General features: G+C 40.5%; 1 long non-coding RNA gene across 1 annotated transcript; it reads right to left on the bottom strand.

Moving 5' to 3' along the window:
* Positions 1-3167: 3167 nt before the first annotated feature.
* LOC118479837 lies at positions 3168-5226 on the bottom strand. The gene is made up of 2 exons (XR_004861011.1): positions 4960-5226; positions 3168-3378 (listed from the first exon to the last, which is right to left on the bottom strand). It is a non-coding gene; the product is annotated as an uncharacterized LOC118479837 (long non-coding RNA).
* Positions 5227-23067: the final 17841 nt, after the last annotated feature.

Genomic DNA, 23067 nt, shown 5'->3' on the forward strand with positions numbered 1-23067 from the left:
CACAATGTACAAGCTCCTAATGCATAAATTTGACCAACATATACCTTCAACCCGAATTCATGTACGAATTCCATCTAAGGCACATTTTTCAAGTTAGTAAACTACTACTTTCATCACAATCGCTTTTTATACATATAAACTTACAACTTGCATACAATTTCACTTTCTAACTTCATCTAGCAATTTCATCGAACACTTGGCGTGCGCACTAACATTTAAGCACATTGTACAAGCAATTTAAGCATATTCTCCCCACATTCACCTCATGAATCCTTTTATTCAAACAAGATCACATTTTCAACTTCATCATATTACTATCAAAACCTAATACGTAACACATGCATCAACATAATCAAAATAATCCATATACACATGCTCATCATAATCATTATCATACTCATAAACATGGGTTTCATTCTAAATCACTAGATAACTAAAATTTAACAAAGATTCAGCTTAAACATGATAACATAGCAAGATTTCATCCTGATTTAGATCAAACCCACGAATTTAACAAAACCCACTCCTTGGTTGTTCATCAAAACTGAAAATTAAGACTTACCTTGGCTAGAACTTGCTTAGATAATCACTATTTCGACTCATGCAAGTTCGAATTCAGCCCAATTCGCATCCAATTTCGTTGATTAGGGTTCATGAGGGGTTTCCCCCTTTCTTTCTCTTCTCTGATCGAACACACACACGCCCAGGTGTGTGTGTTTGGGGGTTTTTATTTTTGTTTTATATTTAGACTTTCCCTTTATTCAAAAACCACCCCTCATGTTTGTTACTTGCTCATTATTTAACTCAATTTCATAACCTATTTGTTTTAACCAAGTTTTTAACTAGGTTTAATAACCTAGTTATTCCATTCCTTTCTTTTAAACGTGATAACATACTAATAGCTAACGAACTCGAGTTTTTGGGGTGTTACAAGTCTATCCCCCTTAAATGAGGTTTCGTCCCCGAAACCTTTCTCATTCAAACTAGACCAATTATACTCTTACCCCTTTCAGGTTGTTCATTCACTATACTTACTACAACCTAAGCGCATTCGGGACCTTGGCAAAGGTTTTATTCATGCATGAACGTAATTGTACACATCGTTCATATGCCCTCATATTAAGTAAGTTACTTTCATAATTATACTTATGTCCGACTCTTCTCCAGAGCTCTTATTAGTGTCTTTTACTTTATAATACTAGCCCTTAACACATAGCATTACTACGTTTCTTTCATCGAATTTATTCCAATTGTTTATAATTATAAATTGTACAAATCTAAGTACGCGGCTTGTTTCTAACTCCCTATTTAAGCATATCACATTCATATATTTGCTAATCAAAATAAATCGATTTACTTTATACTACTCATTCATCATGTGCCATCTTTCATTTTGTTCAAATGAACATGGCCAACAAGCCGAGCATCAGGGTTAGCATTTCTTAACGATACTTCCTTTCTCACTTCCATTTATACATACACCTATCATGTTTGACTTCTTCTTAACAAATCTATACTTCCCATGCCATACTTCCACGTAACCTTCTCATTTCCTTGACCGACTAGTAATAGTTCATCGTCCCTATATATTCAAACCTATATTAATGCTTACTTATAAAGGCATTCATTACATCCTTTTATGTTTTAAATCCGTCCCACGGATTTAAACGTAACATTCATACCCTTCATTCCTTCTATGTTTGAATCCATCTAGCGGTTTCAAACATGTCATTCTTACCTTTTCTTTCTTACATGTGTTTAACAAAAACTTAAAGTTTTACCTACCTTCAGCAACAAGGTTTTAAGGTTAGTCATCTTAGTTGTCGAATCATAATTACTTCATTTTAGTTCTATTCATATAGGAGCTTTCTTCTTTCTTACACATTCAACTACCCAAGTAAATGGGGTTCGGCATAAACGCTCTCAATGAGAGTTAAGCATACACATTCGACTACCCAAATAATTGGGTTTCGGCATAAACACTCTCAACGAGAGTTAAGCATAGATATTCCACTACCCAAATAACTGGGTTTGGCATAAGCACTCTCAACGAGAGTTAAGCATACACATTCCACTACCCAAATAACTGGGTTTGGCATAAACACTCTCAACGAGAGTTAAGCATACACATTCCACTACCCAAATAACTGGGTTTGGCATAAACACTCTCAACGAGAGTTAAGCATACACATTCCACTACCCAAATAACTGGGTTTGGCATAAACACTCTCAACGAGAGTTAAGCATACACATTCCACTACCCAAATAACTGGGTTTGGCATAAACACTCTCAACGAGAGTTAAGCATACACATTCCACTACCCAAATAACTGGGTCTTTCGCTTTTAATCATAACTTCTTCTTTCAATCCGTATAACGGATTAAGCTTCTAGCATTCATTAGAGCATTCAAAATCACCCGTTTAAAAACGGATGGTAGCTTATTCTTATTCGACTTGTTCGCTAGAACCGGTCGACTCGCATAACTTTTCATAACCTTCGTTAGCATAACCAAATCCGCAATGGATTTGCTTTTTCGCATTCGCTACAACATAGCGCCCACCTGCTACCCAGTTCTACCGGACATACCTGCAATAATTGCCACGGTCTCACGAACGTCATATGCTTCTTGCGTACTGGCCAGGTGCGCAATTCACACACTAATTTCGTGCCTTCGTGTAATCATCGCCTTATGCCCGAGAAATGGGTTTCAGTTTCGTGCATATTTCTAAAACTTCCCCAAGACCACATCATTGTCTTTCGTTTAATAATTACCCTCCCAAGGAGACCCCTTCCTTTTTCTTTTGACATCGGTACTCATACATGTTAGTAGTGTGTACCTGGGGTTAATTTGCCTATTTGCACCTTTGCCCGCCTTAGCGTTCATCCTATTCTGCATTCACGGATCATCCTCTTCAAACTCTTAAGCTTACCTTGCACATAACATACTATTAGTTTCCTTCAAATACATAATCTAATACATACTTACATTTGCTTTTGCATTTAGGCCTCGATCGAGTCTTGGATTGTACGGGTTCTTGATTACGAGAGCACACCGGTTTGAGTTCAAGCATTTACTTTCTATTACTTGATTCTCTCAAACCAGGGCTCTGATACCAACTTGTTACGCCCAAATTCGTATTTGTCAAAAGTCGCAGCGGAAACACGTACCATAAAATTTCTTTCACTATAAATACCTCAACTTATTTAAGATTTAACTTTAACACAGTTCTTTCTCATAAATCCGTCATCCTCTTATTTACTAGTTAAAAACATAGCTTATGTTTACTACATTATGTACATCAACGTTTCCGTACAATCTCTCTAGTGACTCGATCTTCGATCTCCAATCCTTGGATATCCTCATGACTGGTACTACCTGCGCTCACCACATAAAATTTCACATCATTAGTACGCGTTATAAACATACAAGGTTTGTTCACGTTTACTTCTCGTTTCGTTAACTCTTTACATCCCAGCTTTCCCATCCTGATCATATGATCCGTAGTGAGACTTCTTTGGTATTCCTGCGTTACACTTCATTCACCAAGCACGCAACTATTACCGTTAGTACTCAATTTCATTAGATGCATGCGTACATACCTTTCATACAAACTGATACATACCTTTACGGTCACAAATAGCAACTGTCCTACATACGTACCTGCATACATACGTACGTACCTACGTACGTGCATACCTAATTACATCCATTCCTACCTACATACATACATACCTACATTCATACATACATACATACATACATGCATACATATATACATACATACATACTTATTACATGCCTTCACACAAACCTACATACGTGCATACCTTCGTGTATGGATCCCCTCGTGAGCCCATATTCATCTAAACGCATACATACGTTCTACCTACCTACACACCAACATACATACATTTAAACGCAAAAGACATTCATATGTATATACCTTTCTTACATCTTTACATCCACGCATATGCTTATGCCTATCTTTATGCATACGTACATGCACCTCTACATACATACATACCCTTCCTACATCGTTACGTACATGCATACACTCGTACATATCTTTATACATGCATACATACACATCTACATACGTACATACTTTAACAAACACGTACTAGATCACGCGTACCTCTTACATAATCATACATCACTAACATGGGTCTTAGACTTAGCTTTATAGCCCATAAACATCTAAGGAACCATCAAAATCATGTTTGGAAAGTCCACCGTAGTCCACGGATATCAAACCGAAGCCCACGGTACATAAATTAACTTAAATAACAAGATTTCAGCTTTTGGGACTTGGGAAGGCCGTCGTCGACGCCCCTAGGGCCGTCGGCGACGGGCCTTGCATTTACCCGTAGCCCAAAAACCCGTAGACAGGTAATTAACCCGTCATCACAAAAACTGGTTTTCTAGAGCCCGTCGGCGACGCCCCCATGCCCGTCGGCGACGCCCTCTAGATTTTGCATTTTTCTGCAGCTCCGTTTCGTCGTCCGTACGCACTAAAACGCGCATAACTTTTGAACCGTTTACCCGTTTAACCTCCCGTTTCTTCCTACATGCTTGTAAATTCATATTCTATCATATGAACTTAAAATCCCACATCCGGATTAAGGAAATTCTTATCTTACGCTCTATTGACTTATTGTCATTTCCTAATTATTTGACCCGTTATGGGTATTTGCGCATTAATTGATCTAAGACTAGCAAAACCATACTTTCCACTTCCATACTTGTCCAAAACATTACACTAATCGTATAACTTGTTTCTAAACCACTTATTAAAATCGTTTACCCAAAATACCCATCAAGGGCATTTTGGTCAACTTAATCCCATCCTTTACGACATAAGACTACGACACATATTTGACCTCAACCATCATGTTTAATTAATCAAAACGCCATATCACCTAACCGAACATAAGAAGTGATTACAGAATCACTTACCTTATACGTCCGTGCTCGTATCCGATTCCTCGCCTTTTCTTGACCCGTTATCCTTTCATGCTTGAGTCCGTCACGACGTGATTCCTATACTTTCATTTCATCGAAACCACGCTCATATTAGCATACTCATTTGTACATGTAACAATCATATCATTCGCATAATTCATACTTAACTTTCCATAGTCATTACTATCAAACATTAAAACATCTAATCAACTTCATATCCTTTCCAACACACATAATTCATCGGGTAATCCAAATTAACACATATTTACCTATTCTTACCAACAACGATTTTCGCTAACATGCATACGACATAATTTGTCAACCACGATATTTAATATCTTCGAAATCCAAATTCATTATCACACATAACACATAATTAATGCCCACATACTCATATCTTCATAACGCTACATTTGACAATCATGTCTTATAAAAATCAAATTAGCATAATCCTAGCATCATCCTTGGTTAGTGAGGTTATATGCTATGTATATTTAGTACATGTTCACTTTTAACCGTAATTAAGGGACTAGTAGACCACATAGCAACCTCACCCGTTCAAACACAATGTACAAGCTCCTAATGCATAAATTTGACCAACATATACCTTCAACCCGAATTCATGTACGAATTCCATCTAAGGCACATTTTTCAAGTTAGTAAACTACTACTTTCATCACAATCGCTTTTTATACATATAAACTTACAACTTGCATACAATTTCACTTTCTAACTTCATCTAGCAATTTCATCGAACACTTGGCGTGCGCACTAACATTTAAGCACATTGTACAAGCAATTTAAGCATATTCTCCCCACATTCACCTCATGAATCCTTTTATTCAAACAAGATCACATTTTCAACTTCATCATATTACTATCAAAACCTAATACGTAACACATGCATCAACATAATCAAAATAATCCATATACACATGCTCATCATAATCATTATCATACTCATAAACATGGGTTTCATTCTAAATCACTAGATAACTAAAATTTAACCAAGATTCAGCTTAAACATGATAACATAGCAAGATTTCATCCTGATTTAGATCAAACCCACGAATTTAACAAAACCCACTCCTTGGTTGTTCATCAAAACTGAAAATTAAGACTTACCTTGGCTAGAACTTGCTTAGATAATCACTATTTCGACTCATGCAAGTTCGAATTCAGCCCAATTCGCATCCAATTTCGTTGATTAGGGTTCATGAGGGGTTTCCCCCTTTCTTTCTCTTCTCTGATCGAACACACACACGCCCAGGTGTGTGTGTTTGGGGGTTTTTATTTTTGTTTTATATTTAGACTTTCCCTTTATTCAAAAACCACCCCTCATGTTTGTTACTTGCTCATTATTTAACTCAATTTCATAACCTATTTGTTTTAACCAAGTTTTTAACTAGGTTTAATAACCTAGTTATTCCATTCCTTTCTTTTAAACGTGATAACATACTAATAGCTAACGAACTCGAGTTTTTGGGGTGTTACATAAACCTTTCATAAGCTTCATCGGTGTACTGCTTTGTCCATTTTGCTATGGCTTCAGCAGTATCCACCTTAGCATCCACCAGCTCCTGCTTCTTTCTTTTGTACTCAGATACAAGGTCAACAATGAGTTTCTTATATTTGTTCCAATTTGGAGCTGTTTTCTTCTTTCTTGAATCATTCTTAATCCTTTCAATTCTGTTTGCCTCATGCTTTAAAGCAACTATTGGTCATTCTTCAAATTGTTTTTCTTCAGCTGGATAGAATTTTTTTTTCATAATGTATGCAAGATATTCTTTTCTCATTTCTTTTCTTAGATCTGCATTTTCTTTGCTCAGATCTTGTGCATAGCCTTCCATCAGCTTGAATTTAGTAAGCAAGAATTTCAATTTCTCATAAATGGCTACGTCACATTGACCTTCACATTCAATTTTGGCTCTTATCATAGCCTGCCTTGCTTTGAGCTCAAGATATTCATCCATATCTTCTGGGACTATGAAGCCTATGAGAGAAGGAAATCTTCTTGTTGAAGGATCTTCCTCAGTGTAGAATTGTCTCATCTCATTTTTTACAGCTTCCAGTTCCAGTGAATATTTTGCAGCAATAGGATCATATTTGTCCTCATTTGCCTGAGTAGTTTTTCGTTTTCTGGTGTAAATCTTTGTTGGTTGTGATGTAGAAATGTTGAGAGCAGTGGTGGATGGTTGACTAACAGCTGTTGGAACAACTAGTGTTTCAACCTCTGTTGTCATTACAACTACTGATGTGTCAATAGGTGTCTTCTGCTTTTGAGCAGGTGTTGAGATGGCAGTGGTTTGAGTTGTGGAAAGTGTCTGACTAACAGTTGTTGAAACAACTGGTGTCTCAACCACTGTTGTCATTACAACAGATGTTGTAACATCTGTTGTCTTCTGCTTTTTGGCAGGAGGGGGTGATGGGATGGCTGTTTTTGGTGGTGAGTTTGGTTTTGGTGGTGGTGATGTGATCATAGATGATGATGATGGTAGAGCAGTAGTTATGATGGTGTGTGGTGATGTGGTGTGTGTTGATACAGCAGCTTTGGTTTGGCTATCTTTTTCAGGTTCAATATAGATACCATCTTCAATTCCCTTTTTCTTCCACTTGATCTTCTCCCCTTTTTTGGCATTATCTAGAAAGGGTTCATTCATGAAAAGGACAGTGGGAGGAACTTTTCCAGTGGTACTTTGGATGTAAGCCTTGATAGCTTTAATGTCTGACTGAGTATCTTTGAACCTTGACTCTACCATGTTTGTCAGCATCTGTACTTGTATTGCATGTTGCTGATCAGCCATCTGTTTTTGTTTTTCCAGCAGGGGTTGGAATACATTCCACAGCTCATTTGCAGCAGGTGCAGGTTGTGCAGGTGCTTGAGCTGGAACAGCAGTGGACTGTGCTTTCTGAGCTTTTAACAGTTGTTGCACCATATCCTTTATTTCAGCAACTGAAGTTTCAAGATTTTCAACTCTGCCCGTCAATTCCTGATATTTTGAATAATCACCCAAGTTAATGGGATCATCTGAATCCCCACCAGCAGTGGTTGTACCAATGTGTGACTTAGGAACTGAATCCCAGAAGTCAGTCATTGATGCCCCTTGTTCTTGGTACTGGGGACTTCTTTCTTCAGCATTTGATAGCCTTTTGAGGGTACCAGTGGGCATAACAACCTCACTGGTGGTTCTCAGAGGTGCTATTGAAGAAATTGCCTTCAAGGGAGTCTTATGAATGTAGCCACTGTCCAAATGTAAGCCAGTGGGTTCAACATTTGTAGTGGCTGCTCCACTTGAACTACTGACAGGAGTTACTTGTAACTCCCGCAGTGCAACCTCCTCAGTTGTTGCTGGGATAGCAGAGGTATAGACATCAGACCCAGTCACTTGTGGGAGTATACTCTCAGTGATAGGTGATTGAGAGGAACTGGTTTATGTCTGAGCTATATTAACTGCATGCAACAAAGGTAGCATGGATTGTGGTAATGTGGGGGGTGAAGATAATGGTGTTGAAAGAGATATGTCCTTGGGATCAGGACTGAGGAAGATGGATCCGAGTGGGTCCAGAGCTTCATAATGTGGGGTCCCTATGTTTACAACCTGATCCTTTTGTGAGGATGCATGAGGAGTTTGAGGCAAGGGTGGAGATCTTTCTTCCATCTGCTGTGAGGAAGTAGCAGCAGTGGTTATTGATGACATTTGGTTGTCACCGGCAGTGGCTCTGGGATCTCATCTTCAGGAGGTGCCTTTGTTTTGGGTTTGGGGGGTTTTTTGGATGTTTTCTTTTTGGTCTTTTTGGTAATAGCAGGTGTGGGTTTCAAAGCAGTGCTTGTGCTGCTATGATCACCTGAAGCAGTGGGCTCAGCAGCCGATACCTGAGGAGCAGTGTCATCTGCTAAATTCTGCTCAGGAACCTCTGCTTTTGTTTTTGAAGGTGTTAACATTCTTGAGAATGTCTTAGGTGTTAAACCATTTATTTGAAAACAGGTACCTTGTTTGAGCAAATTTTCATCTTCTTTTCTAAATTTTTGTTCAAAATAGTAGCTTAAAAACCTTGGAAAAAGTAAGAATAATTTGCTATCAACATTTTTTTACCAAATCATCAAAGATCTCCTGGGAGTAATTAAAATTTTCATTATTTAAAATAGCATATCCTAGGCATTGGATCTTTGATGGTATTTCGTTAAAAGCAGTTGTTTTGTTAGAAACACACATCAAAAGAGTGTGAAATAAAAACCTAGGTGCAGAAGGGAAATAACCTTTTTGTAAGGTATCTCATTTTGGTTGTTCTGCATACCCCCTATTCAAGAAATCATTTTTCAACTCGGTTTTAGAGAAAGAAGTTTTACCTTTCTGATCATCGAGTTTAAAGGCTTCTGAAATGGATTGTGGAGAAATTTGAATCGCTTTACCCTGTATCGAGGAGTTGATGGCTGTAACAATGTCTCCTTGTTTTTCAAGGGTAGCATTTTTCCAGAACTCTCTATGGGTTTGTTGGTAAATGGGAGCATCTGCTGTAAGTAAAGTTTTGTACTTTGATGCAGATAAGGTGTCGATGATGGAGTCGAAGGTGTTGGTGGTAGTGGGTTTTGTGAGTATACCCAAGTAGTTGTGAGGGGTTTTGTATGGTATTTCGATGGGTTCAACGGCCATTTGAGTGGCGTCTTTGGAAGCAGATGAAGAAGATGATTTTGATTTTGATTTCGATTTTGATTTCGTCATTGTGATGAAGAAGAACGAAGAGTGATTTGTGATGGAGAGTTGAAAACTGCTTTGAGAAGAGAATTTTGGAATTCAATTCGACAGTGTGAGCCCCTGTTTGGATTTAACCAGGGTTTTATTTTAGGGAAAAAGTGAATGCTGGTGTGGCAGCGGTTACAACGATCTGATGGCTAAGATCTGAACACGTGCCAACCCCTGATGAAAGATTAAATAATGGAGGACAGTTGTTTTGAGAGCCACTGATGGATCAACCTTCAGTAGTTACAAAGGTAACAAATGAAACAGTGGGTGATTTTGAGTATCAGTGGATAGCATATCAGTGGATAGAACACTGATTTTGAACAATACCGCTTATCAGGAATATGAGGGAGCAGGGGTTGCCTTTCAACAGTGGACAGACTTTAGGAAACAGATGTTTAGCCACAACAGTAGTTAAGGGAAGGACAGTGGTAGAAAAATGAAAGACCACTAGCTCAGCAACTGTTAGTGCAACAGTGTTTGAACTTTTGACAGTTAAAATTTGAGCATCTGCTTATTTAGATGTGGTAATTGATTTTGTGAAAACACAATGTTATGTCAACACCTGTCAATCTGCAAAAATGCTATACTTAACAAATTACATTTTAGATGCAACTTATCAAGTTTAATTTGTCAGCAGTTTTTCAGGAATCTATGTTCTAGGTTTTTCCACATTTTTTACAAGATTTGAAACTTTTATAAATTCCTGACAGTGATTTAGTATCCCAGATGATGAAAATCTTTTTACTAAGGCTACTCATTTTGTGTCTAATTATTTGAATTAGAACATAAGTATCTCAGTAGTTTAAAATCTGTTAGCAATCAATTTTTAGTTTGTAACAAAACAAACTTGAGGTTGATATGACCTTGTGTAACACCCCGTGTTTTCGAATGTCAAATTCAAAGTCAAAGTCCAAGTCAACTTTGACTTTCTTTGACTGTAGATAGTCGTTTTTATGTTTTAGTTGTATTATGTGGAGTAAGTGTTGTAATCAGCAAGAACCGAAGTAATCGAATGTGTTTCAAAGCGAACCGATCTACGACTGTGAATAGTAGGAAGTAACAATGCGATAAAGTTAACTAATCAGTAATCAAACCAATCTGACAATCATCGAACTCGAGACTCGAATTATGCGAATTGTGGTATTGTTATACGTGTGTGTGTGCCTTATGTGTTACTTGTGCGTGTTTACTTTATGTTGGGTGTGGTATTCAAGCAAATCAATCGAAAATCGAATCGAAACTCGAAAGGCAATCAAACTCAATCGAAACCGACAACGAAACGCGAAAAGTAGGTGCTTGTATGTAGATATAGTGGTTGGGATTAAAAGTAATTTGACTAGGAACCCTATCGTATTCGTATCATCGTCCATCGAAATCGAAACGTCGAAAATCGTCGCAAAATACTCAAAGTGTGTCGCGGATCGAACAGGAGACAACCTGATCGAACAGGCCAGCCGATCGGCTAGCATCTTGCCAGCCGATCGAGCAGTCCACTCGATCGGAGCTCCCGGCCAATCGGCTGCCACTTTCCTCTTTTGGAAGCCTATAAATAGGGTTGTCCTTGTCTTCATTTCCACTTTTGGAAAGTTCTGACCGGCCAGCTCCTATTCTTCACCCTTTCTCAGATTTCTCTCAATCCCGGTAAGTTTTCACTCTAATCCTTGTACGATCTTGATCATTACTTGATTCTACACCTTTCTATCTTTCAAAACTTGGATTTTAACCGTGAAATCACCAAGATCTAAGTGTTCTTGGGTGATGTCATCATGGTGTTCTTGAAGAACATCATGTTTTGGCCTCATTCAACTATGATTAGCTTAGATCTAACCGATTTCCACATAAACAAGTTAAGATCTATCAAAGATCTAAACATCCACAAGATGAGAAGGATTGAAAGAAGGAATCCCAACTTTCTTTCAACTCTTTTACACTCAATGCTTTCCAAACCAATAGAAACGGAGCTTGAACCGGCTAACTAATCATTCAAACAGTTAAAAGGTTCAAGATTCGGGTTCTATGAACAAGGTTCATCGATTTCGGGTTAAACTCTAAGCCGACGTTCCGGACCGCTCAACGGACGGATTTGGGTGATTCCTGTCCGAGCCGGAGAGACGGGTAAGAACGAAGGTATCATAGTTCAACTCGTTATCGAACTACCTCGATATAATGATAAGTAACCAGACGACCAAGTGTTAAACGAAAGGCCGACCAGGTCAGACTGCTGGCCGGACGGCTAGGCTGATCGAATAGCCCAGCCGATCGGACACACCAGCCGATCGACCGGGCCAGCCGATCGGCTAGCACATGACGTCTCATTTCTCCAAACTTTTGAGGTATAGTATTGACGAAGTAGTGTTCGATCGAATATGGCACTCGATTGGTGAACATTGCTGTTCGGATCATGAGATACTATGCTTCAACACTTAATCGTTTTCACAACTCGTTTGTAATAGGGAATGCCAGCCAATCGAACAGACTGTTCGATCGAGTGACATTCAGTTGAGGATCAATTCTGAAGTTTCTAGCCGATCGAGTGAGCTAGCCGATCGAACGAACCGTTCGATCGATCGAATTGAAAGGTAGGAACACTTCAGTGTTCTCAAATACTGCAACAAAAACTTCAAAAGTTCAAATCCTCAAACACAAACACACCAGAGGAAGAAACAATCCACTCGAATGGTCCAGCCGATCGAGCCTACCGGCCGATCGAACAGGACTGTCCAACCGGACATACCAGCCGATCGAACGGCCCATTCGATCGAACCTGCCGTTCGATCAACCAGCCCATTCGATCCATTTATACTTGTTTACTTTTCCGCGTTACTTATTGTTGTGCTATCGAACTATTCAGGCTAACACTACTCTCAGCGCTCCCTTCAATCCACAATCAATCACTGTGAGTATACTCGATCCCTTTTTGCTTTTAGCACTTTTGGGTGTTACATACGTTACCTATCAAATCACAATCAAACACAAACTATTTGAACGCTGACCATTTGCATGTGCTACTTGACTAAATGATTGCTGTTTATTATGTTTACACGTGGAGTGCTATCTACCTGCCTTAGCAACATAGTACTATAGTTTGGACTCAGCACCCGTTCACACGGGGGTTGTTAAGGACAATTACTTGCATGGATTACGGTGGTAATCATGCATTGCGAACCGTCTTGGACGGTCAACCCGCAGTCATTGGTATCGATGGTCCCATGTCGATAATTAACATGCATCGTTTTCCTCTGTGTACGTGCCTGGTTATGCGTAAACTATTCGAACTCTATATGTTATTATCAAACTTGTGTGCTCACCTTTACATTTTATGTATTGACTTTATTTTAACGTATGTGATAGGTAATTAGGATGCTTATCTGCTAGGAAAGCGAGGCTTGAATAAGTTTCTAGAAGCCCCCAACAAATAGTTGTCTGCCAAGAACAAGCGTCTAAGGCATAGTTGTCTGTAGATCTTGTCCTCTGGCATTACAACCAGAAAGTCAACAGAATAGGGGTCTAGAAGCAGATAAACAATTGCTGTAATAATATTTGAATCTGATTTGTCGGAATGGAATTTATTTGCCTAGTTGCTTTCTATGATAACTTGTTTATTTATTTGGGATACGGTATGGGACGTATCATTTAACTGAATTTGTAATAATAGTTGTTGTGGAAACTTCTGGACAATCTGTTTCGCTCAGTGCCGCGCCCCGATGATTCCGCCATCGGTTGGGGTGTGACAGATTGGTATCAGAGCCATAACTATAGGGAATTAGGCAGACACGACCTAGTCCGGGTCGCTGTCTTAGAGACCTAGACTATAGTTAGGAACCAATAGGCCCAGTTTATGTACTTATTCTTCAATTCTTCACTATCACTGCACTCAAATTTCAACTAAAGTCAGGCGATTCAGTCAGGAATAGGTGTGAAAACCGCAAACTCCCGACTAAATTTCCTGACTTATGAGGATTTTACTCCTTCATCTCGATATTTTCGCCAATAAACGAGGAGAATTATACCAAATCAGGTGTGGAACCCCCATTTTGAAGAAAATTCTTCTCGATTTTACTAAAGATAAGGAAGAAATTGCTAAGCCAAGGGGTGAAACCCTCACCTTAGCAGTTTGTTCTGTATTTTATTCATCTCACCAAGGCTCGATGGACTCCAACGACCTGAACTCACAAGTATGACCTAGGAAGCGCGTGAGGAATGCCTAAGAACCGAGGCAGAAACACGACCTCTAGAGTCGAAAATGATGACAAGTCTACTGTGAATAGTCGAGTCGCCTTGGGTAGTCGATGTCTAGTAGCCGCAGACAATCTACCTTTCGATTTTACATATTTCGATTTTGAGAACCGCAGTCGCGTACTTTGACGACTCGTTGATTTTATGTGTTTATATGTGCTTTCTCTGTTTTGTGTTATATTTGCTTTCTCTGTTTTATTTTGGGATGATATTCGATTCTGCTATCATTTTAATCGACACACACAACTCGTACTGTTATTCTATCCCTAATCGATCCCCAGTTATCACAATTCTAGACGGTATTATACTATGTTATGCTATACGACTAAGTTAGACTATACCATACGATGCTATTCGATACGATATTCGAACGACACTCGAACTTTGAAGGATAGGTTTCTGTTTTCTGACTGCTTCAGTGATTAAGTGCCTAGGTATTTGCGTGTTTCTGCGTTTTGTGCTCTAAGTACTTATGCGCTTCTGTGACCTACGTGTTCTGTGTGCTTCTGTGCTTATGTGTATCTGTGGTTATGTGATTATGTGACTGTGATACGTGATTCGACGTGATTCTAAGCTTTAGTAGTCTAGACGTGTGAGGTGAGATTCGATTTCGTTGTGTTGAGTCTCCTGACGATGTCTAATGCAGACCATGTCGTCGTCTGGATCCCGACACCGTTTGACTCGCCAAGAGAAGAGAGACCGACGTCCCGCTGCGATCATCTCCAAAACCGTGGCGAAAGCTGTGAGTGAGGTGTATGAAAACGCTAGCAAATCGTCTGAAGAATCCCGAGCTGAAATCCCTAAGGAATCGAGCAAGGCTGCTTTCAGCTTCAAGCAGTTCAAAGCGTGCGGAACAAAAGAGTTCACTGGCGAAGATGGTCCAACAGCCATGTTTCACTGGTTCGACTCGGTCGAAGTCACTCTGCGCCAGAGCGGATGTCCTAAACATCTCCGCACTCTCAATGCTACAGGCGTCTTCCAGTCCCGTGCTCTAGACTGGTGGACGGCCGAACGAAACAAGCGCGGAAATGATGCAGCTTACGGGCTATCATGGAAAGAGTTGAAGGCGATCATGATCGAAGAATTCTGCCCTCCTCATGAACGCCAAAAGCTGGAGGACGAGTTCTGGGGAATCAAGAAGAAGGATGGAGACAACGCTGCTCTCACTGCTCGCTTCAAGCAGCTTAGCATTATCTGTCCTGATCAAGTCAAGACCTCAGATCAAGCCATCAAGAAGTATATCCGAGCCCTGCCCGATTGTGTAGCCGACTTTGTTCACGCAGCCAAGCCAGCAACGATCGAAGAGACCTACCTACTCGCCGCTGAGATCAATAATAAGCGAGTAAAAGCTGGTTTCTAGGATAAGCCAACCAAGTCTCTGCATCAAGCCACTGCAGCACCCACCGACAACACCACTGCTCAAGCCTCCAAGTCTTCAAGAAGAAGGAAGAAGAACAACAGCTCCAGCAACAAGAGCTGTGCTGCCGCAACAACTGCTGCTCCTCTGCAAGCTGTACCAGCTCAGCAGCAACAACACCAGCGCTCAGCCCCAGTGATCAATGCACCGCCAGCAAAGCGTGCATACACAGGCCCTCACCCACTCTGCCCGACATGTTCGTATCATCATCCAGTGGGTCTAGCTTGTCGTTTTTGTGCCCACTGCAACCTTTACGGTCATTTCACTGCGAACTGTCGCTATGGTCCTCGTCAAGCCCCAGTTCAAGCCACTGCTAACCAAGCTCTACTCCTCGCCCCTCAAGGCCAACAAGCAGCTCCAGCACCTGCAGTCAATGCTCGAGTCTGCTTCGCATGTGGTGACCCTAACCACTTTGCCAACAGATGCCCGAACAGGGTGGTTAAGCAAGAGCCCCAGTAGCAACAACCACAATAGCAGCAGCAACAACAACAGCCTCAGCAACAGCAGCAAGCAGCCCATGCCCGAACCTTCAACATCAATGCCCGCCAGGCTCAGGCGGATAACAATGTGGTTAATGGTACGTTCCTTGTGAATGGTATTTATGCATCATGTTTGTTTGATACTGGAGCCGATAACTGCTTTGTGTCATTTGAATTCGAGAAGCTACTTAGTCGTAAGCGCTCTTATCTATCCTCGTCATTCGAAGTCGAAGTCGCTACAGGAAGAACCGTTGCCATTAACTCTGTACTCCGTGATTGTACTCTCGAACTCAACAATCACATCTTCCCAATCGACCTTATTCCGATGCAACTCGGAAGTTTTGATGTCATAATAGGCATGGACTTTCTTCGTGAAAACCATGCTGAAGTTGTGTGCTTCGAGAAGATGATTCGATTCTCACTCGCGAATGGTGATCTATTGTGTGTGTACGGTGAAACAACGTCGAAAGGTCTCAAGCTTATGTCGTATATTCAAGCCAGCAAGTATCTCCGCAAGGAATACCAAGCTTTCTTGGCCAACATTGTAGTAGCGGAGAAGGGAAAGAAAAAGAAAGCTGAAGTCACAGACGTTCCAGTGGTTCGTGAATTTCCTCAGGTGTTCCCTGACGATCTTCCCGGACTACCACCAAGTCGTGATATCGACTTCCGTATCGACCTCATTCCTGGAGCTAACCCCGTTGCCAAAGCCCCTTATCGACTCGAAATGCGGGAACTCTCGAACCAACTCCAGGAATTACTCGAAAAAGGCTTTATTCGCCCAAGCACCTCTCCTTGGGGCGCGCCAGTCCTTTTCGTCAAAAAAAGGACGGGTCGTTCCGGATGTGCATCGACTATCGGGAATTGAATAAGCTAACCATCAAGAACCGATACCCCTTACCCCGAATTGACGATTTGTTTGATCAGCTACAAGGTGCAGCATGCTTCTCCAAGATCGATCTGCGTTCAGGATATCATCAGCTACGGATTCAAGAGGAAGACATTCCCAAAACTGCTTTCCGAACCCGTTATGGCCATTACGAATTTGTTGTTATGCCCTTTGGTCTAACCAACGCACCCGCGGTTTTTATGGATCTAATGAATCGCCTGTGTAAGCCTTATCTTGACCGTTTCGTCATCGTGTTCATCGACAATGTCTTGATCTATTCCAAATCGAAAGCCGAACACGCGCAACATCTACGTTTGGTTCTCGAGTTACTTCTGGGGAACCAACTCTATGCCAAGTTCTCCAAGTGCGAATTCTGGTTGGAGGAGGTTCAATTTCTGGGTCACATAGTGAATAGTCGAGGTATCCATGTCGATCCTGCGAAGATTGAAGCTGTCAAAAGCTGGATTACGCCTAAGAACCCGTCTGAAGTTCGTTCTTTTCTCGGACTAGCGGGCTATTATCGACGATTCATCGAGGGATTCTCCAAGATCGCTGTGCCACTTACTGCTCTTACGCATAAGGACAAGCCTTTTGTGTGGGGAAACGCACAAGAGACTGCCTTTCAAACCATCAAACATATGTTGTGCAACGCACCGATTCTTACGCTGCCCGATGGAAGCGACAACTTCATTGTCTACTGTGATGCTCTAACCTTGGTCTCGGCTGTGTCCTCATGCAGCGAGACAAGGTTATAGCCTACGCATCTCGTCAGCTCAAGATCCACGAGAAGAACTATACAACCCATGACCACGAGCTAGGCGCGGTTGTCTTTGCATTGAAGATTTGGCGACACTAACTGTATGGCACTAAGTGTACAATCTACACAGATCACAGGAGTTTACAACACATCTTTAATCAGAGAGAGCTTAATATGCGTCAGCGCCGATGGGTAGAACTTCTCAACGATTACGACTGTGAGATACGTTATCACCTAGGCAAGGCGAATGTGGTTGCTGACGCGCTCAGCAGAAAGAGTTACGTGCTCAGTACCCGAAACATCCAAGCCCAGCATAACCTCGAAACCCTTATTCGCGAAGCCCAACATGCTTGCTTTAACGAGCGTACATTGAAGAGAGAGAGGATCTATCACGACGGAGCTCAGTTAGTAAGCAAATCGGATGGGATATTCTATTATCTGGACCGAATTTGGATCCCTAAGCAGACCGATTTGCGAAGGATTATCATGAACGAAGCCCACAAGTCCCGGTATTCTATTCATCCCGGCGCAGACAAGATGTACCAGGACCTGCGTTACAAGTACTGGTGGCCAGGTATGAAAAGGGATATCGCTCTGTACGTTGGAAGCTGTTTAACTTGTGCAAGAGTCAAGGCTGAACATCAAAGACCTTCTGGCTTACTCGAACAACCGTCGATACCTATATGGAAGTGGGAGAGTATAGCTATGGATTTCATAACGAAACTTCCGCCCACGCCATCAGGTCACGACAGTATTTGGGTCATAGTTGATTGTCTCACGAAGTCAGCCCACTTTTTGCCGATGCGAGAAGACTACAAGGTGGAACGACTAGCCCAAATCTACACCGACGAGATCATTCGTAATCATGGTACGCCTCGTGACATCATTTCAGATCGTGACGCTCGGTTCACTTCGCGATTGTGGGAAACGTTTCAAGCGGCCCTTGGTACGTCGCTTAATCTGAGTACTGCATTCCATCCTCAAACTGACGGACAGACTGAAAGAACGATCCGTACTCTTGAAGACATGCTCCGAGCGTGTGTTATAGATTTTGGTGGTAGTTGGAACAAACACCTGCCATTGGTGGAATTCTCGTACAATAATAGCTATCATGCCAGCATTCAAATGGCACCTTTCGAGGCTTTGTATGGTAGAAGATGTCGATCGCCTATTGTGTGGCACGAGATCGGTCACTCGCAACTAACCGGTCCCGAGATTCTACAAGAAACGACTGACAAAATCCACCAGATAAGAGACAACTTGGTAAAAGCTCGGAACAGACAGAAAAGTTACGCCGATAAAAGACGCAAGCCCCTTGAATTTGAAGTTGGTGACTACATACTCCTAAAGGTATCACCTTGGAAGGGTGTAGTCCGATTCGGCAAGAAAGGGAAACTAGCGCCTCGATATGTTTGACCTTTTAGGATTCTGGAAAGGATCGGAAAAGTCGCCTACAGACTCGAATTACCGGAGGAACTCAGTAACGTCCACCCGACTTTCCACGTCTCTAACCTCCGAAAATGCCTTGCTGATCATGATCTAATCATACCGCTCGACGATCTTCAGGTCAACGAAACCTTACACTTCGTGGAAAAGCCTGTCGAAATCATGGATCGCCAAACCAAGCAACTCAGGCGTTCTCGCATCCCGATCGTGAAAGTCCGATGGGAAGGCAAACGAGGCGCGGAGTTCACTTGGGAACTCGAAAGCGACATGAAGGCCAAGTACCCGCAGTTGTTTAAATAAATAGATCTGAAGCATCAAATTGGTAAATCACGGTGTTGTGTAGCCTTCGACCTAATTTCGGGACGAAATTCCCTAAACAAGGGGAGGCTGTAACACCCCGTGTTTTCGAATGTCAAAGTCAAAGTCAAAGTCCAAGTCAACTTTGACTTTCTTTGACTGTAGATAGTCGTTTTTATGTTTTAGTTGTATTATGTGGAGTAAGTGTTGTAATCAGCAAGAACCGAAGTAATCGAATGTGTTTCAAAGCGAACCGATTTACGACTGTGAATAGTAGGAAGTAACAATGCGATAAAGTTAACTAATCAGTAATCAAACCAATCTGACAATCATCGAACTCGAGACTCGAATTATGCGAATTGTGGTATTGTTATACGTGTGTGTGTGCCTTATGTGTTACTTGTGCGTGTTTACTTTATGTTGGGTGTGGTATTCAAGCAAATCAATCGAAAATCGAATCGAAACTCGAAAGGCAATCAAACTCAATCGAAACCGACAACGAAACGCGAAAAGTAGGTGCTTGTATGTAGATATAGTGGTTGGGATCATGAGATACTATGCTTCAACACTTAATCGTTTTCACAACTCGTTCGTAGTAGGGAATGCCAGCCGATCGAACAGATTGTTCGATCGAGTGACATTCAGTTGAGGATCAATTCTGAAGTTTCTAGCCGATCGAGTGACCTAGCCGATCGAACGAACCGTTCGATCGATCGACTTGAAAGGTAGGAACACTTCAGTGTTCTCAAATACTGCAACAAAAACTTCAAAAGTTCAAATCCTCAAACACAAACACACCAGAGGAAGAAACAATCCACTCGAATGGTCCAGCCGATCGAGCCTACCGGCCGATCGAACAGGACTGTCCAACCGGACATACCAGCCGACCGAACGACCCGTTCGATCGAACCTGCCGTTCGATCGACCAGCCCATTCGATCCATTTATACTTGTTTACTTTTCCGCGTTACTTATTGTTGTGCTATCGAACTATTCAGGCTAACACTACTCTCAGCGCTCCCTTCAATCCACAATCAATCACTGTGAATATACTCGATCCCTTTTTACTTTTAGCACTTTTGGGTGTTACATACGTTACCTATCAAATCACAATCAAACACAAACTATTTGAACGCTGACCATTTGCATGTGCTACTTGACTAAATGATTGTTGTTTATTATGTTTACACGTGGAGTGCTATCTACCTGCCTTAGCAACATAGTACTATAGTTTGGACTCAGCACCCGTTCACACGGGGGTTGTTAAGGACAATTACTTGCATGGATTACGGTGGTAATCATGTATTGTGAACCGTCTCGGACGGTCAACCCGCAGTCATTGGTATCGATGGTCCCATGTCGATAATTAACATGCATCGTTTTCCTCTGTGTACGTGCCTGGTTATGCGTAAACTATTCGAACTCTATATGCTATTATCAAACTTGTGTGCTCACCTTTACATTTTATGTATTGACTTTATTTTAACGTATGTGACAGGTAATTAGGATGCTTATCAGCTAGGAAAGCGAGGCTTGAATAAGTTTCTAGAAGCCCCCAACAAATAGTTGTCTGCCAAGAACAAGCGTCTAAGGCATAGTTGTCTGTAGATCTTGTCCTCTGGCATTACAACCAGAAAGTCAACAGAATAGGGGTCTAGAAGCAGATAAACAATTGCTGTAATAATATTTGAATCTGAGTTGTCGGAACGGAATTTATTTGCCTAGTTGCTTTCTATGATAACTTGTTTATTTATTTGGGATACGGTATGGGACGTATCATTTAACTGAATTTGTAATAATAGTTGTTGTCGAAACTTCTGGACAATCTGTTTCGCTCAGTGCCGCGCCCTGATGATTCCACCATCGGTTGGGGTGTGACACCTTGGCACTAGTACCTTTTCCTTTTGACCAGTTTTTAAGGATAATATCACCAACAAAAATAGAGGTTCCATATCCTGACAGGAGATTGATATTTTTACAATAAAAAACAAGTAAAAATACAAAATATATTATTCCAAAAAAATAATATATCCTGTTTTATTGAGAAAAAACTTTTCAAGAAAAAATAATTAAAGGTTATTCTGAAAACAACATCAAAAAGGATCTGGTATATTTTCCAAATAGGCTCATAATCACATCATTCTCAAGTTTTAAGAAAATGGTCAATGAATTGAAATACATTGTAATTACCATTATTTGGAACCATCTTCTTATAAATTGATTGCAAAGTCCTCTTATATGTTCAATCACTGGTGATACTATCTTTACCTGAACATCCCTGAATCTATGAATGCACAAAATTGCTTGATGACCACTGTTCACCCAACTTTGGACTCTTAAGTGTTTTATATTTATACTCCTTTCTTTTGTCTTCAAAAGTTTTGAGATAAACACACTTTTGAGTTTTGTTAATTTTCTTCTTCCCTTTTTACCCTTCCTATTCATAAGTACAAAAATACTTACTGGGAGGTTTTTATTGAGGAGATATCTAGACCAGAATCATTTTACAGTAATGTTTGGAGAAATTTGAACATTTTTGCAAAAGCTTATGTCAAATCTCACATCACGTATGACTTAGTCTGTTTTTCATCAGATTTTCTTGATGTGTTCTTAACAGAATTGATTTGATCCTTTTTAACAGGATTCTCAACCTGTTTTTCAACACATAAGATGTAATAACTAAAGTTTTAATTTCCCTCCTTTTACGTTAACAAAAACACTATTGTTTTATGAAACTAGGTTTTTGTTGACAGGAGGTTCATACCTGAGTATTAAACATGATGGAAACAGCACAAACTTCATATTAACACTTGAAATCAATTTCGTTAAAGGAAATGATTATACCATAGTTATCAGACATATTTTCAGATCTGAGCACTATAGGTGTTTTATGCATGATATCACTTGTTATGTGAAGTTTGTGTGTCTTATGACATCTTGGTTGTTTTACAGAGTATCTGAATAATCATTTTGAACATGATTTCTCGTTACTCTGTTTTTCAACTAAATACAATCAACCTTAGTATCAATGAATTTTTGAGCTGAACTGTTATGTCAAATTGATTGTTAGATCGAATTTGACTGTCCAAGTTCTGATACCAATTGTTAGGATCCGAGGCTGTCATGATTGTGTTTGTTTGTATAATTTGAACAAATCAACAGAAATAAACAGAGTTTAAGTGCAGCGGAAATGAACAACAAACTTTGTAAACACAAACAAAAGAGAAAATAGTTTTGATAAACACATGATTTGCATTAGTCGAAAGATTTCAAATCAAAGCAAAAGATTACAAAGCATGCTTACAAAACTAAACTCCCCCTCAGCCTGATGCTCCAAGGTTGATTACACAAGATGAAAGGATTGGACTGGAGGAGAAGAACCCACTCAGTCAATCAAATGTAACAGTACAGAGTACTGCTCCATTTATAGGCAAATCAAACCACTGAGGCATCTCAGCTGACGTCACCATGAAAGTGACATCTAATAAACTAACAAACTCTATCTACTGTTCTATAACAACTGACCATACAGACACTGATTACATTTTAATCACTAATGTATAAACACTGATTCTTCATTCCACTGATGTAGTCAACCACTGTTGTTTGAGCAACAGTGCTTTCTTCAAAGGGTGATCAGTCCTTGAATGGGCAGTGCTTTAACTCTTCGGCAGTGCTTGGATTCCGTCAGTAGATTGAGCTTCAACCTTTAAATTTCATCAGTGCTTTGGTTTATCAGTAGTTTACAAGATCAGCAGTTGTTGATAAGGGCAGTACTTGGAGCATATCAGATGTTGAGTCACTGTCAAGGGGAAAGCTTATAGTAAACAGCTGCTTATGATT

The sequence above is a fragment of the Helianthus annuus genome, chromosome 1, assembly GCF_002127325.2.
Source record: "Helianthus annuus cultivar XRQ/B chromosome 1, HanXRQr2.0-SUNRISE, whole genome shotgun sequence".
NCBI lineage: Eukaryota > Viridiplantae > Streptophyta > Magnoliopsida > Asterales > Asteraceae > Helianthus > Helianthus annuus.